The sequence below is a fragment of the Triturus cristatus genome, chromosome 11 (genome assembly GCF_964204655.1).
Source record: "Triturus cristatus chromosome 11, aTriCri1.1, whole genome shotgun sequence".
NCBI lineage: Eukaryota > Metazoa > Chordata > Amphibia > Caudata > Salamandridae > Triturus > Triturus cristatus.
Window position 1 is genome coordinate 936275777 of NC_140594.1, and position 16267 is coordinate 936292043.

A 16267-nucleotide genomic window follows, 5' to 3' on the forward strand; every position below is an offset into this window, starting at 1 on the left:
CAGCATCAGCATGTCCTCACTACCTTACAGTGGGAGACTGTGCCTGAACATAATTTCTGTCAAGATGAAAGTAATATGGATCACATTGTGTTGGTCATGATAGCTCATAAAAGCCTGGCTGCCTCCAATGCTACTAAAGCCTGCTTTATATCCTGGAGCTAGCAATGTTGCAGAGAAGTATGTGAGGTTAAAAACTAAAATTGAGATTTGATTTTCTAATGAGCTGTTGATTTTCACAATAAAAGACTCCATAGTATTGATCTGTTTACGCTTTCTAAAAATCAAGATTTTTTTTGTATTGCTTATAGAAAATGTGCTAACAGTGGACTTTTCCATCTGCAGATTATACTGAATGACCAGAGGTGGCAGTGTTTCACAACCTAGTTTCTCTGAATTGCCGAGACTGAAGAAAAAAAAAAGGAAGTCTTCCGGCATACGGGATCATTTTACCAATTTATAAGGCAAGTAAAACTCACAATAATTCCTTTATGCATTAAAAAGACGCTCACAGCATCAGCATGTCCTCACTACCTTATAGTGGGAGACTGTGCCTGAACATAATTTCTGTCAAGATGAAAGTAATATGGATCACATTGTGTTGGTCATGATAGCTCATAAAAGCCTGGCTGCCTCCAATGCTACTAAAGCCTGCTTTATATCCTGGAGCTAGCAATGTTGCAGAGAAGTATGTGAGGTTAAAAACTAAAATTGAGATTTGATTTTCTAATGAGCTGTTGATTTTCACAATAAAAGACTCCATAGTATTGATCTGTTTACGCTTTCTAAAAATCAAGATTTTTTTTGTATTGCTTATAGAAAATGTGCTAACAGTGGACTTTTCCATCTGCAAATTATACTGAATGACCAGAGGTGGCAGTGTTTCACAACCGAGTTTCTCTGAATTGACGAGACTGAAGAAAAAAAAAAAGGAAGTCTTCCGGCATACGGCATCATTTTACCAATATGCAAGGCAAGTAAAACTCACAATAATTCCTTTATGCATTAAAAAGACGCTCACAGCATCAGCATGTCCTCACTACCTTACAGTGGGAGACTGTGCCTGAACATAATTTCTGTCAAGATGAGAGTAATATGGATCACATTGTGTTGGTCATGATAGTTCATAAAAGTCTGGCTGCCTCCAACGCTACTAAAGCCTGCTTTATATCCTGGAACTAGCAATGTTGCAGAGAAGTATGTGAGGTTAAAAACTAAAATTGAGATTTGAATTTCTAATGAGCTGTTGATTTTCACAATAAAAGACTCCATAGTATTGATCTGTTTACGCTTTCTAAAAATCAAGATTTTTTTTGTATTGCTTATAGAAAATGTGCTAACAGTGGACTTTTCCATCTGCAGATTATACTGAATGACCAGAGGTGGCAGTGTTTCACAACCTAGTTTCTCTGAATTGCCGAGACTGAAGAAAAAAAAAAGGAAGTCTTCCGGCATACGGGATCATTTTACCAATTTATAAGGCAAGTAAAACTCACAATAATTCCTTTATGCATTAAAAAGACGCTCACAGCATCAGCATGTCCTCACTACCTTATAGTGGGAGACTGTGCCTGAACATAATTTCTGTCAAGATGAAAGTAATATGGATCACATTGTGTTGGTCATGATAGCTCATAAAAGCCTGGCTGCCTCCAATGCTACTAAAGCCTGCTTTATATCCTGGAGCTAGCAATGTTGCAGAGAAGTATGTGAGGTTAAAAACTAAAATTGAGATTTGATTTTCTAATGAGCTGTTGATTTTCACAATAAAAGACTCCATAGTATTGATCTGTTTACGCTTTCTAAAAATCAAGATTTTTTTTGTATTGCTTATAGAAAATGTGCTAACAGTGGACTTTTCCATCTGCAAATTATACTGAATGACCAGAGGTGGCAGTGTTTCACAACCGAGTTTCTCTGAATTGACGAGACTGAAGAAAAAAAAAAAGGAAGTCTTCCGGCATACGGCATCATTTTACCAATATGCAAGGCAAGTAAAACTCACAATAATTCCTTTATGCATTAAAAAGACGCTCACAGCATCAGCATGTCCTCACTACCTTACAGTGGGAGACTGTGCCTGAACATAATTTCTGTCAAGATGAGAGTAATATGGATCACATTGTGTTGGTCATGATAGTTCATAAAAGCCTGGCTGCCTCCAACGCTACTAAAGCCTGCTTTATATCCTGGAACTAGCAATGTTGCAGAGAAGTATGTGAGGTTAAAAACTAAAATTGAGATTTGAATTTCTAATGAGCTGTTGATTTTCACAATAAAAGACTCCATAGTATTGATCTGTTTACGCTTTCTAATCATCAAGATTTTTTTTGTATTGCTTATAGAAAATGTGCTAACAGTGGACTTTTCCATCTGCAGATTATACTGAATGACCAGAGGTGGCAGTGTTTCACAACCTAGTTTCTCTGAATTGCCGAGACTGAAGAAAAAAAAAAGGAAGTCTTCCGGCATACGGGATCATTTTACCAATTTATAAGGCAAGTAAAACTCACAATAATTCCTTTATGCATTAAAAAGACGCTCACAGCATCAGCATGTCCTCACTACCTTACAGTGGGAGACTGTGCCTGAACATAATTTCTGTCAAGATGAAAGTAATATGGATCACATTGTGTTGGTCATGATAGCTCATAAAAGCCTGGCTGCCTCCAATGCTACTAAAGCCTGCTTTATATCCTGGAGCTAGCAATGTTGCAGAGAAGTATGTGAGGTTAAAAACTAAAATTGAGATTTGATTTTCTAATGAGCTGTTGATTTTCACAATAAAAGACTCCATAGTATTGATCTGTTTACCCTTTCTAAAAATCAAGATTTTTTTGTATTGCTTATAGAAAATGTGCTAACAGTGGACTTTTCCATCTACAGATTATACTGAATGACCAGAGGTGGCAGTGTTTCACAACCGAGTTTCTCTGAATTGCCGAGACTGAAGAAAAAAAAAAAAAAGGAAGTCTTCCGGCATACGGCATCATTTTACCAATATGCAAGGCAAGTAAAACTCACAATAATTCCTTTATGCATTAAAAAGACGCTCACAGCATCAGCATGTCCTCACTACCTTACAGTGGGAGACTGTGCCTGAACATAATTTCTATCAAGATGAGAGTAATATGGATCACATTGTGTTGGTCATGATAGTTCATAAAAGTCTGGCTGCCTCCAACGCTACTAAAGCCTGCTTTATATCCTGGAACTAGCAATGTTGCAGAGAAGTATGTGAGGTTAAAAACTAAAATTGAGATTTGATTTTCTAATGAGCTGTTGATTTTCACAATAAAAGACTCCATAGTATTGATCTGTTTACGCTTTCTAAAAATCAAGATTTTTTTTGTATTGCTTATAGAAAATGTGCTAACAGTGGACTTTTCCATCTACAGATTATACTGAATGACCAGAGGTGGCAGTGTTTCACAACCGAGTTTCTCTGAATTGCCGAGACTGAAGAACAAAAAAAAAAAGGAAGTCTTCCGGCATACGGCATCATTTTACCAATTTATAAGGCAAGTAAAACTCACAATAATTCCTTTATGCATTAAAAAGACGCTCACAGCATCAGCATGTCCTCACTACCTTACAGTGGGAGACTGTGCCTGAACATAATTTCTGTCAAGATGAAAGTAATATGGATCACATTGTGTTGGTCATGATAGCTCATAAAAGCCTGGCTGCCTCCAATGCTGCTAAAGCCTGCTTTATATCCTGGAACTAGCAATGTTGCAGAGAAGTATGTGAGGTTAAAAACTAAAATTGAGATTTGAATTTCTAATGAGCTGTTGATTTTCACAATAAAAGACTCCATAGTATTGATCTGTTTACGCTTTCTAAAAATCAAGATTTTTTTGTATTGCTTATAGAAAATGTGCTAACAGTGGACTTTTCCATCTGCAGATTATACTGAATGACCAGAGGTGGCAGTGTTTCACAACCTAGTTTCTCTGAATTGCCGAGACTGAAGAAAAAAAAAAGGAAGTCTTCCGGCATACGGGATCATTTTACCAATTTATAAGGCAAGTAAAACTCACAATAATTCCTTTATGCATTAAAAAGACGCTCACAGCATCAGCATGTCCTCACTACCTTATAGTGGGAGACTGTGCCTGAACATAATTTCTGTCAAGATGAGAGTAATATGGATCACATTGTGTTGGTCATGATAGCTCATAAAAGCCTGGCTGCCTCCAATGCTACTAAAGCCTGCTTTATATCCTGGAGCTAGCAATGTTGCAGAGAAGTATGTGAGGTTAAAAACTAAAATTGAGATTTGATTTTCTAATGAGCTGTTGATTTTCACAATAAAAGACTCCATAGTATTGATCTGTTTACGCTTTCTAAAAATCAAGATTTTTTTTGTATTGCTTATAGAAAATGTGCTAACAGTGGACTTTTCCATCTGCAAATTATACTGAATGACCAGAGGTGGCAGTGTTTCACAACCGAGTTTCTCTGAATTGACGAGACTGAAGAAAAAAAAAAAGGAAGTCTTCCGGCATACGGCATCATTTTACCAATATGCAAGGCAAGTAAAACTCACAATAATTCCTTTATGCATTAAAAAGACGCTCACAGCATCAGCATGTCCTCACTACCTTACAGTGGGAGACTGTGCCTGAACATAATTTCTGTCAAGATGAGAGTAATATGGATCACATTGTGTTGGTCATGATAGTTCATAAAAGTCTGGCTGCCTCCAACGCTACTAAAGCCTGCTTTATATCCTGGAACTAGCAATGTTGCAGAGAAGTATGTGAGGTTAAAAACTAAAATTGAGATTTGAATTTCTAATGAGCTGTTGATTTTCACAATAAAAGACTCCATAGTATTGATCTGTTTACGCTTTCTAAAAATCAAGATTTTTTTTGTATTGCTTATAGAAAATGTGCTAACAGTGGACTTTTCCATCTGCAGATTATACTGAATGACCAGAGGTGGCAGTGTTTCACAACCTAGTTTCTCTGAATTGCCGAGACTGAAGAAAAAAAAAAGGAAGTCTTCCGGCATACGGGATCATTTTACCAATTTATAAGGCAAGTAAAACTCACAATAATTCCTTTATGCATTAAAAAGACGCTCACAGCATCAGCATGTCCTCACTACCTTATAGTGGGAGACTGTGCCTGAACATAATTTCTGTCAAGATGAAAGTAATATGGATCACATTGTGTTGGTCATGATAGCTCATAAAAGCCTGGCTGCCTCCAATGCTACTAAAGCCTGCTTTATATCCTGGAGCTAGCAATGTTGCAGAGAAGTATGTGAGGTTAAAAACTAAAATTGAGATTTGATTTTCTAATGAGCTGTTGATTTTCACAATAAAAGACTCCATAGTATTGATCTGTTTACGCTTTCTAAAAATCAAGATTTTTTTTGTATTGCTTATAGAAAATGTGCTAACAGTGGACTTTTCCATCTGCAAATTATACTGAATGACCAGAGGTGGCAGTGTTTCACAACCGAGTTTCTCTGAATTGACGAGACTGAAGAAAAAAAAAAAGGAAGTCTTCCGGCATACGGCATCATTTTACCAATATGCAAGGCAAGTAAAACTCACAATAATTCCTTTATGCATTAAAAAGACGCTCACAGCATCAGCATGTCCTCACTACCTTACAGTGGGAGACTGTGCCTGAACATAATTTCTGTCAAGATGAGAGTAATATGGATCACATTGTGTTGGTCATGATAGTTCATAAAAGCCTGGCTGCCTCCAACGCTACTAAAGCCTGCTTTATATCCTGGAACTAGCAATGTTGCAGAGAAGTATGTGAGGTTAAAAACTAAAATTGAGATTTGAATTTCTAATGAGCTGTTGATTTTCACAATAAAAGACTCCATAGTATTGATCTGTTTACGCTTTCTAATCATCAAGATTTTTTTTGTATTGCTTATAGAAAATGTGCTAACAGTGGACTTTTCCATCTGCAGATTATACTGAATGACCAGAGGTGGCAGTGTTTCACAACCTAGTTTCTCTGAATTGCCGAGACTGAAGAAAAAAAAAAGGAAGTCTTCCGGCATACGGGATCATTTTACCAATTTATAAGGCAAGTAAAACTCACAATAATTCCTTTATGCATTAAAAAGACGCTCACAGCATCAGCATGTCCTCACTACCTTACAGTGGGAGACTGTGCCTGAACATAATTTCTGTCAAGATGAAAGTAATATGGATCACATTGTGTTGGTCATGATAGCTCATAAAAGCCTGGCTGCCTCCAATGCTACTAAAGCCTGCTTTATATCCTGGAGCTAGCAATGTTGCAGAGAAGTATGTGAGGTTAAAAACTAAAATTGAGATTTGATTTTCTAATGAGCTGTTGATTTTCACAATAAAAGACTCCATAGTATTGATCTGTTTACCCTTTCTAAAAATCAAGATTTTTTTGTATTGCTTATAGAAAATGTGCTAACAGTGGACTTTTCCATCTACAGATTATACTGAATGACCAGAGGTGGCAGTGTTTCACAACCGAGTTTCTCTGAATTGCCGAGACTGAAGAAAAAAAAAAAAAAGGAAGTCTTCCGGCATACGGCATCATTTTACCAATATGCAAGGCAAGTAAAACTCACAATAATTCCTTTATGCATTAAAAAGACGCTCACAGCATCAGCATGTCCTCACTACCTTACAGTGGGAGACTGTGCCTGAACATAATTTCTATCAAGATGAGAGTAATATGGATCACATTGTGTTGGTCATGATAGTTCATAAAAGTCTGGCTGCCTCCAACGCTACTAAAGCCTGCTTTATATCCTGGAACTAGCAATGTTGCAGAGAAGTATGTGAGGTTAAAAACTAAAATTGAGATTTGATTTTCTAATGAGCTGTTGATTTTCACAATAAAAGACTCCATAGTATTGATCTGTTTACGCTTTCTAAAAATCAAGATTTTTTTTGTATTGCTTATAGAAAATGTGCTAACAGTGGACTTTTCCATCTACAGATTATACTGAATGACCAGAGGTGGCAGTGTTTCACAACCGAGTTTCTCTGAATTGCCGAGACTGAAGAACAAAAAAAAAAAGGAAGTCTTCCGGCATACGGCATCATTTTACCAATTTATAAGGCAAGTAAAACTCACAATAATTCCTTTATGCATTAAAAAGACGCTCACAGCATCAGCATGTCCTCACTACCTTACAGTGGGAGACTGTGCCTGAACATAATTTCTGTCAAGATGAAAGTAATATGGATCACATTGTGTTGGTCATGATAGCTCATAAAAGCCTGGCTGCCTCCAATGCTGCTAAAGCCTGCTTTATATCCTGGAACTAGCAATGTTGCAGAGAAGTATGTGAGGTTAAAAACTAAAATTGAGATTTGAATTTCTAATGAGCTGTTGATTTTCACAATAAAAGACTCCATAGTATTGATCTGTTTACGCTTTCTAAAAATCAAGATTTTTTTGTATTGCTTATAGAAAATGTGCTAACAGTGGACTTTTCCATCTGCAGATTATACTGAATGACCAGAGGTGGCAGTGTTTCACAACCTAGTTTCTCTGAATTGCCGAGACTGAAGAAAAAAAAAAGGAAGTCTTCCGGCATACGGGATCATTTTACCAATTTATAAGGCAAGTAAAACTCACAATAATTCCTTTATGCATTAAAAAGACGCTCACAGCATCAGCATGTCCTCACTACCTTATAGTGGGAGACTGTGCCTGAACATAATTTCTGTCAAGATGAGAGTAATATGGATCACATTGTGTTGGTCATGATAGTTCATAAAAGCCTGGCTGCCTCCAACGCTACTAAAGCCTGCTTTATATCCTGGAACTAGCAATGTTGCAGAGAAGTATGTGAGGTTAAAAACTAAAATTGAGATTTGAATTTCTAATGAGCTGTTGATTTTCACAATAAAAGACTCCATAGTATTGATCTGTTTACGCTTTCTAAAAATCAAGATTTTTTTTGTATTGCTTATAGAAAATGTGCTAACAGTGGACTTTTCCATCTGCAGATTATACTGAATGACCAGAGGTGGCAGTGTTTCACAACCTAGTTTCTCTGAATTGCCGAGACTGAAGAAAAAAAAAAGGAAGTCTTCCGGCATACGGGATCATTTTACCAATTTATAAGGCAAGTAAAACTCACAATAATTCCTTTATGCATTAAAAAGACGCTCACAGCATCAGCATGTCCTCACTACCTTATAGTGGGAGACTGTGCCTGAACATAATTTCTGTCAAGATGAGAGTAATATGGATCACATTGTGTTGGTCATGATAGTTCATAAAAGCCTGGCTGCCTCCAACGCTACTAAAGCCTGCTTTATATCCTGGAACTAGCAATGTTGCAGAGAAGTATGTGAGGTTAAAAACTAAAATTGAGATTTGAATTTCTAATGAGCTGTTGATTTTCACAATAAAAGACTCCATAGTATTGATCTGTTTACGCTTTCTAATCATCAAGATTTTTTTTGTATTGCTTATAGAAAATGTGCTAACAGTGGACTTTTCCATCTGCAGATTATACTGAATGACCAGAGGTGGCAGTGTTTCACAACCTAGTTTCTCTGAATTGCCGAGACTGAAGAAAAAAAAAAGGAAGTCTTCCGGCATACGGGATCATTTTACCAATTTATAAGGCAAGTAAAACTCACAATAATTCCTTTATGCATTAAAAAGACGCTCACAGCATCAGCATGTCCTCACTACCTTACAGTGGGAGACTGAGCCTGAACATAATTTCTGTCAAGATGAAAGTAATATGGATCACATTGTGTTGGTCATGATAGCTCATAAAAGCCTGGCTGCCTCCAATGCTACTAAAGCCTGCTTTATATCCTGGAGCTAGCAATGTTGCAGAGAAGTATGTGAGGTTAAAAACTAAAATTGAGATTTGATTTTCTAATGAGCTGTTGATTTTCACAATAAAAGACTCCATAGTATTGATCTGTTTACGCTTTCTAAAAATCAAGATTTTTTTTGTATTGCTTATAGAAAATGTGCTAACAGTGGACTTTTCCATCTGCAGATTATACTGAATGACCAGAGGTGGCAGTGTTTCACAACCTAGTTTCTCTGAATTGCCGAGACTGAAGAAAAAAAAAAGGAAGTCTTCCGGCATACGGGATCATTTTACCAATTTATAAGGCAAGTAAAACTCACAATAATTCCTTTATGCATTAAAAAGACGCTCACAGCATCAGCATGTCCTCACTACCTTATAGTGGGAGACTGTGCCTGAACATAATTTCTGTCAAGATGAGAGTAATATGGATCACATTGTGTTGGTCATGATAGTTCATAAAAGCCTGGCTGCCTCCAACGCTACTAAAGCCTGCTTTATATCCTGGAACTAGCAATGTTGCAGAGAAGTATGTGAGGTTAAAAACTAAAATTGAGATTTGAATTTCTAATGAGCTGTTGATTTTCACAATAAAAGACTCCATAGTATTGATCTGTTTACGCTTTCTAAAAATCAAGATTTTTTTTGTATTGCTTATAGAAAATGTGCTAACAGTGGACTTTTCCATCTGCAGATTATACTGAATGACCAGAGGTGGCAGTGTTTCACAACCTAGTTTCTCTGAATTGCCGAGACTGAAGAAAAAAAAAAAGGAAGTCTTCCGGCATACGGGATCATTTTACCAATTTATAAGGCAAGTAAAACTCACAATAATTCCTTTATGCATTAAAAAGACGCTCACAGCATCAGCATGTCCTCACTACCTTACAGTGGGAGACTGTGCCTGAACATAATTTCTGTCAAGATGAAAGTAATATGGATCACATTGTGTTGGTCATGATAGCTCATAAAAGCCTGGCTGCCTCCAATGCTACTAAAGCCTGCTTTATATCCTGGAGCTAGCAATGTTGCAGAGAAGTATGTGAGGTTAAAAACTAAAATTGAGATTTGATTTTCTAATGAGCTGTTGATTTTCACAATAAAAGACTCCATAGTATTGATCTGTTTACGCTTTCTAAAAATCAAGATTTTTTTTGTATTGCTTATAGAAAATGTGCTAACAGTGGACTTTTCCATCTGCAGATTATACTGAATGACCAGAGGTGGCAGTGTTTCACAACCTAGTTTCTCTGAATTGCCGAGACTGAAGAAAAAAAAAAGGAAGTCTTCCGGCATACGGGATCATTTTACCAATTTATAAGGCAAGTAAAACTCACAATAATTCCTTTATGCATTAAAAAGACGCTCACAGCATCAGCATGTCCTCACTACCTTATAGTGGGAGACTGTGCCTGAACATAATTTCTGTCAAGATGAAAGTAATATGGATCACATTGTGTTGGTCATGATAGCTCATAAAAGCCTGGCTGCCTCCAATGCTACTAAAGCCTGCTTTATATCCTGGAGCTAGCAATGTTGCAGAGAAGTATGTGAGGTTAAAAACTAAAATTGAGATTTGATTTTCTAATGAGCTGTTGATTTTCACAATAAAAGACTCCATAGTATTGATCTGTTTACGCTTTCTAAAAATCAAGATTTTTTTTGTATTGCTTATAGAAAATGTGCTAACAGTGGACTTTTCCATCTGCAAATTATACTGAATGACCAGAGGTGGCAGTGTTTCACAACCGAGTTTCTCTGAATTGACGAGACTGAAGAAAAAAAAAAAGGAAGTCTTCCGGCATACGGCATCATTTTACCAATATGCAAGGCAAGTAAAACTCACAATAATTCCTTTATGCATTAAAAAGACGCTCACAGCATCAGCATGTCCTCACTACCTTACAGTGGGAGACTGTGCCTGAACATAATTTCTGTCAAGATGAGAGTAATATGGATCACATTGTGTTGGTCATGATAGTTCATAAAAGTCTGGCTGCCTCCAACGCTACTAAAGCCTGCTTTATATCCTGGAACTAGCAATGTTGCAGAGAAGTATGTGAGGTTAAAAACTAAAATTGAGATTTGAATTTCTAATGAGCTGTTGATTTTCACAATAAAAGACTCCATAGTATTGATCTGTTTACGCTTTCTAAAAATCAAGATTTTTTTTGTATTGCTTATAGAAAATGTGCTAACAGTGGACTTTTCCATCTGCAGATTATACTGAATGACCAGAGGTGGCAGTGTTTCACAACCTAGTTTCTCTGAATTGCCGAGACTGAAGAAAAAAAAAAGGAAGTCTTCCGGCATACGGGATCATTTTACCAATTTATAAGGCAAGTAAAACTCACAATAATTCCTTTATGCATTAAAAAGACGCTCACAGCATCAGCATGTCCTCACTACCTTACAGTGGGAGACTGAGCCTGAACATAATTTCTGTCAAGATGAAAGTAATATGGATCACATTGTGTTGGTCATGATAGCTCATAAAAGCCTGGCTGCCTCCAATGCTACTAAAGCCTGCTTTATATCCTGGAGCTAGCAATGTTGCAGAGAAGTATGTGAGGTTAAAAACTAAAATTGAGATTTGATTTTCTAATGAGCTGTTGATTTTCACAATAAAAGACTCCATAGTATTGATCTGTTTACGCTTTCTAAAAATCAAGATTTTTTTTGTATTGCTTATAGAAAATGTGCTAACAGTGGACTTTTCCATCTGCAGATTATACTGAATGACCAGAGGTGGCAGTGTTTCACAACCTAGTTTCTCTGAATTGCCGAGACTGAAGAAAAAAAAAAGGAAGTCTTCCGGCATACGGGATCATTTTACCAATTTATAAGGCAAGTAAAACTCACAATAATTCCTTTATGCATTAAAAAGACGCTCACAGCATCAGCATGTCCTCACTACCTTATAGTGGGAGACTGTGCCTGAACATAATTTCTGTCAAGATGAGAGTAATATGGATCACATTGTGTTGGTCATGATAGTTCATAAAAGCCTGGCTGCCTCCAACGCTACTAAAGCCTGCTTTATATCCTGGAACTAGCAATGTTGCAGAGAAGTATGTGAGGTTAAAAACTAAAATTGAGATTTGAATTTCTAATGAGCTGTTGATTTTCACAATAAAAGACTCCATAGTATTGATCTGTTTACGCTTTCTAAAAATCAAGATTTTTTTTGTATTGCTTATAGAAAATGTGCTAACAGTGGACTTTTCCATCTGCAGATTATACTGAATGACCAGAGGTGGCAGTGTTTCACAACCTAGTTTCTCTGAATTGCCGAGACTGAAGAAAAAAAAAAAGGAAGTCTTCCGGCATACGGGATCATTTTACCAATTTATAAGGCAAGTAAAACTCACAATAATTCCTTTATGCATTAAAAAGACGCTCACAGCATCAGCATGTCCTCACTACCTTACAGTGGGAGACTGTGCCTGAACATAATTTCTGTCAAGATGAAAGTAATATGGATCACATTGTGTTGGTCATGATAGCTCATAAAAGCCTGGCTGCCTCCAATGCTGCTAAAGCCTGCTTTATATCCTGGAACTAGCAATGTTGCAGAGAAGTATGTGAGGTTAAAAACTAAAATTGAGATTTGAATTTCTAATGAGCTGTTGATTTTCACAATAAAAGACTCCATAGTATTGATCTGTTTACGCTTTCTAAAAATCAAGATTTTTTTGTATTGCTTATAGAAAATGTGCTAACAGTGGACTTTTCCATCTGCAGATTATACTGAATGACCAGAGGTGGCAGTGTTTCACAACCTAGTTTCTCTGAATTGCCGAGACTGAAGAAAAAAAAAAGGAAGTCTTCCGGCATACGGGATCATTTTACCAATTTATAAGGCAAGTAAAACTCACAATAATTCCTTTATGCATTAAAAAGACGCTCACAGCATCAGCATGTCCTCACTACCTTATAGTGGGAGACTGTGCCTGAACATAATTTCTGTCAAGATGAGAGTAATATGGATCACATTGTGTTGGTCATGATAGTTCATAAAAGCCTGGCTGCCTCCAACGCTACTAAAGCCTGCTTTATATCCTGGAACTAGCAATGTTGCAGAGAAGTATGTGAGGTTAAAAACTAAAATTGAGATTTGAATTTCTAATGAGCTGTTGATTTTCACAATAAAAGACTCCATAGTATTGATCTGTTTACGCTTTCTAAAAATCAAGATTTTTTTTGTATTGCTTATAGAAAATGTGCTAACAGTGGACTTTTCCATCTGCAGATTATACTGAATGACCAGAGGTGGCAGTGTTTCACAACCTAGTTTCTCTGAATTGCCGAGACTGAAGAAAAAAAAAAGGAAGTCTTCCGGCATACGGGATCATTTTACCAATTTATAAGGCAAGTAAAACTCACAATAATTCCTTTATGCATTAAAAAGACGCTCACAGCATCAGCATGTCCTCACTACCTTATAGTGGGAGACTGTGCCTGAACATAATTTCTGTCAAGATGAGAGTAATATGGATCACATTGTGTTGGTCATGATAGTTCATAAAAGCCTGGCTGCCTCCAACGCTACTAAAGCCTGCTTTATATCCTGGAACTAGCAATGTTGCAGAGAAGTATGTGAGGTTAAAAACTAAAATTGAGATTTGAATTTCTAATGAGCTGTTGATTTTCACAATAAAAGACTCCATAGTATTGATCTGTTTACGCTTTCTAATCATCAAGATTTTTTTTGTATTGCTTATAGAAAATGTGCTAACAGTGGACTTTTCCATCTGCAGATTATACTGAATGACCAGAGGTGGCAGTGTTTCACAACCTAGTTTCTCTGAATTGCCGAGACTGAAGAAAAAAAAAAGGAAGTCTTCCGGCATACGGGATCATTTTACCAATTTATAAGGCAAGTAAAACTCACAATAATTCCTTTATGCATTAAAAAGACGCTCACAGCATCAGCATGTCCTCACTACCTTACAGTGGGAGACTGAGCCTGAACATAATTTCTGTCAAGATGAAAGTAATATGGATCACATTGTGTTGGTCATGATAGCTCATAAAAGCCTGGCTGCCTCCAATGCTACTAAAGCCTGCTTTATATCCTGGAGCTAGCAATGTTGCAGAGAAGTATGTGAGGTTAAAAACTAAAATTGAGATTTGATTTTCTAATGAGCTGTTGATTTTCACAATAAAAGACTCCATAGTATTGATCTGTTTACGCTTTCTAAAAATCAAGATTTTTTTTGTATTGCTTATAGAAAATGTGCTAACAGTGGACTTTTCCATCTGCAGATTATACTGAATGACCAGAGGTGGCAGTGTTTCACAACCTAGTTTCTCTGAATTGCCGAGACTGAAGAAAAAAAAAAGGAAGTCTTCCGGCATACGGGATCATTTTACCAATTTATAAGGCAAGTAAAACTCACAATAATTCCTTTATGCATTAAAAAGACGCTCACAGCATCAGCATGTCCTCACTACCTTATAGTGGGAGACTGTGCCTGAACATAATTTCTGTCAAGATGAGAGTAATATGGATCACATTGTGTTGGTCATGATAGTTCATAAAAGCCTGGCTGCCTCCAACGCTACTAAAGCCTGCTTTATATCCTGGAACTAGCAATGTTGCAGAGAAGTATGTGAGGTTAAAAACTAAAATTGAGATTTGAATTTCTAATGAGCTGTTGATTTTCACAATAAAAGACTCCATAGTATTGATCTGTTTACGCTTTCTAAAAATCAAGATTTTTTTTGTATTGCTTATAGAAAATGTGCTAACAGTGGACTTTTCCATCTGCAGATTATACTGAATGACCAGAGGTGGCAGTGTTTCACAACCTAGTTTCTCTGAATTGCCGAGACTGAAGAAAAAAAAAAAGGAAGTCTTCCGGCATACGGGATCATTTTACCAATTTATAAGGCAAGTAAAACTCACAATAATTCCTTTATGCATTAAAAAGACGCTCACAGCATCAGCATGTCCTCACTACCTTACAGTGGGAGACTGTGCCTGAACATAATTTCTGTCAAGATGAAAGTAATATGGATCACATTGTGTTGGTCATGATAGCTCATAAAAGCCTGGCTGCCTCCAATGCTACTAAAGCCTGCTTTATATCCTGGAGCTAGCAATGTTGCAGAGAAGTATGTGAGGTTAAAAACTAAAATTGAGATTTGATTTTCTAATGAGCTGTTGATTTTCACAATAAAAGACTCCATAGTATTGATCTGTTTACGCTTTCTAAAAATCAAGATTTTTTTTGTATTGCTTATAGAAAATGTGCTAACAGTGGACTTTTCCATCTGCAGATTATACTGAATGACCAGAGGTGGCAGTGTTTCACAACCTAGTTTCTCTGAATTGCCGAGACTGAAGAAAAAAAAAAGGAAGTCTTCCGGCATACGGGATCATTTTACCAATTTATAAGGCAAGTAAAACTCACAATAATTCCTTTATGCATTAAAAAGACGCTCACAGCATCAGCATGTCCTCACTACCTTATAGTGGGAGACTGTGCCTGAACATAATTTCTGTCAAGATGAAAGTAATATGGATCACATTGTGTTGGTCATGATAGCTCATAAAAGCCTGGCTGCCTCCAATGCTACTAAAGCCTGCTTTATATCCTGGAGCTAGCAATGTTGCAGAGAAGTATGTGAGGTTAAAAACTAAAATTGAGATTTGATTTTCTAATGAGCTGTTGATTTTCACAATAAAAGACTCCATAGTATTGATCTGTTTACGCTTTCTAAAAATCAAGATTTTTTTTGTATTGCTTATAGAAAATGTGCTAACAGTGGACTTTTCCATCTGCAAATTATACTGAATGACCAGAGGTGGCAGTGTTTCACAACCGAGTTTCTCTGAATTGACGAGACTGAAGAAAAAAAAAAAGGAAGTCTTCCGGCATACGGCATCATTTTACCAATATGCAAGGCAAGTAAAACTCACAATAATTCCTTTATGCATTAAAAAGACGCTCACAGCATCAGCATGTCCTCACTACCTTACAGTGGGAGACTGTGCCTGAACATAATTTCTGTCAAGATGAGAGTAATATGGATCACATTGTGTTGGTCATGATAGTTCATAAAAGTCTGGCTGCCTCCAACGCTACTAAAGCCTGCTTTATATCCTGGAACTAGCAATGTTGCAGAGAAGTATGTGAGGTTAAAAACTAAAATTGAGATTTGAATTTCTAATGAGCTGTTGATTTTCACAATAAAAGACTCCATAGTATTGATCTGTTTACGCTTTCTAAAAATCAAGATTTTTTTTGTATTGCTTATAGAAAATGTGCTAACAGTGGACTTTTCCATCTGCAGATTATACTGAATGACCAGAGGTGGCAGTGTTTCACAACCTAGTTTCTCTGAATTGCCGAGACTGAAGAAAAAAAAAAGGAAGTCTTCCGGCATACGGGATCATTTTACCAATTTATAAGGCAAGTAAAACTCACAATAATTCCTTTATGCATTAAAA

At 36.7% G+C, this 16267-nt stretch overlaps 2 long non-coding RNA genes across 2 annotated transcripts in view; both read left to right on the plus strand.

Annotated features, from left to right (window-relative positions):
- Positions 1-12164, plus strand: part of LOC146785655 (uncharacterized) — a 55118-nt gene extending 42954 nt beyond the window's left edge. The window contains exons 83-99 of the long non-coding RNA XR_014970721.1: positions 343-461; positions 817-970; positions 1360-1478; positions 1834-1987; positions 2377-2495; positions 2884-3006; positions 3396-3518; positions 6960-7082; positions 7979-8097; positions 8487-8605; positions 8995-9113; positions 9503-9622; positions 10012-10130; positions 10486-10639; positions 11029-11147; positions 11537-11655; positions 12045-12164. This is a non-coding gene — a long non-coding RNA (uncharacterized LOC146785655). The remainder of the gene's footprint in view (positions 1-342; positions 462-816; positions 971-1359; positions 1479-1833; positions 1988-2376; positions 2496-2883; positions 3007-3395; positions 3519-6959; positions 7083-7978; positions 8098-8486; positions 8606-8994; positions 9114-9502; positions 9623-10011; positions 10131-10485; positions 10640-11028; positions 11148-11536; positions 11656-12044) is intronic.
- Positions 12165-12552: 388 nt separating this feature from the next.
- Positions 12553-16267, plus strand: part of LOC146785656 (uncharacterized) — a 35267-nt gene continuing 31552 nt past the window's right edge. Inside the window, exons 1-8 of the long non-coding RNA XR_014970722.1 lie at positions 12553-12671; positions 13061-13179; positions 13569-13687; positions 14077-14195; positions 14585-14704; positions 15094-15212; positions 15568-15721; positions 16111-16229. This is a non-coding gene — a long non-coding RNA (uncharacterized LOC146785656). The remainder of the gene's footprint in view (positions 12672-13060; positions 13180-13568; positions 13688-14076; positions 14196-14584; positions 14705-15093; positions 15213-15567; positions 15722-16110; positions 16230-16267) is intronic.